The sequence below is a fragment of the Gymnoscopelus microlampas genome (assembly GCF_963454915.1).
Source record: "Gymnoscopelus microlampas genome assembly, chromosome: 9".
Classification (NCBI taxonomy): domain Eukaryota; kingdom Metazoa; phylum Chordata; class Actinopteri; order Myctophiformes; family Myctophidae; genus Gymnoscopelus; species Gymnoscopelus microlampas.
Window position 1 is genome coordinate 10,958,236 of NC_139946.1, and position 1,317 is coordinate 10,959,552.

The window sequence follows — 1,317 nt, forward strand, 5'->3', positions numbered from 1 at the left end:
AAGGAGACCTGGAAAGACAGATACTGAAGATGAATGCAGAGAGAGAGAGAGAGGGGGGGGGGGGGGGGTAGACACTAGACAGGGATAAGGAATTTGATCATGTACAGTAATGAGAGCTGCTGGTGGTGTGGTTAAATTGGCTAACTACAGCTATAACCACGTTAACACACTGTCCATATGGACCAGGCCTGTCCTCGCTCTGCACAGTAAAATCCTCGGTGTTCATTTAACTCTGAGTGTACAAATGGACTTGACCATGAGGGTCAATTTGGGTAAATGTGTACAGTCTCTGAGACCCATACATGTCCATTTGGTTCCTAACTATCAATCATTTAGGACCCCTCTCAGTAAAAATAAATAAATCAATGAACACTGACCATTGTACTGTGTCTGTTCTCAACGGTAAAGTATATAGCATTATTGATGTTTGGCAGAATTTATAATATAGAGACGCAAAACTTAATGAGAATGAGAATTACACGTTTGATGATCTCCATGCTAGATAGAATGTCAAATTAAACAGTCCGATTCCCATGAGGTAATTTAGACATACTGTCTAAAGACATACCGTACCGTAGAATTTGGCAAACCACAATCGGCCTTCACTCATCACCAATGGATGATCACTTATCAGTATTTTGGGAGGACTGGAGAGAGCATTCAGCCAACAAAAAAAAAAAAGCACTGTATACTGCAAGTCTGTTAAAATCCCTGCTTCAGCCCTGCAGGGCTTCGTTGCTATCTCTGTGTCCACAGCTGGCAGCTCTAGCCCGGGTGTTGAGGCCGGTGCCAGGCAATCTGTGCTGGAGGACTGACACTGACCTCACAGCTGCTCTGATGGACACAACGTGCGTGCGTGCGCGCGCGTGCGTGTGTGTGTGTGTGTGCGTGTGCGTGTGGATCCTGGGTGGGCAGATGCTATGAGGGATGAGGCAGGAATAGAAGGATGCGGCAGGATACAGAGAGAGTGAAAGAGAGAGAAAGATACAAAGTGAGATGAAAGCGGTAAAGACAAGGAGTGATAGTTAGTTAGACAAACTGAAGAGCCTTAATTTAAAGTTTACTCTGGATCTACGCCTGCCCCGAAACGTAGAGATCTGACGTCCGCCTCCAACCTTGAATAGGGATGGAGAAATGTTTGTCCTTTGCATGTTTGTCCTTTCGTTTGACTTTGCAAAAAACAGACTGAATGGACACGTGACGGGAGGGAATTGAGGTAGTCATGTGTTAGCGATATATCGGCATCGGACGATTGTTTAAAAGTCACCAATAATCCAAATGTATACAATTTGATACAAGTGCCAAAACACTGCTATA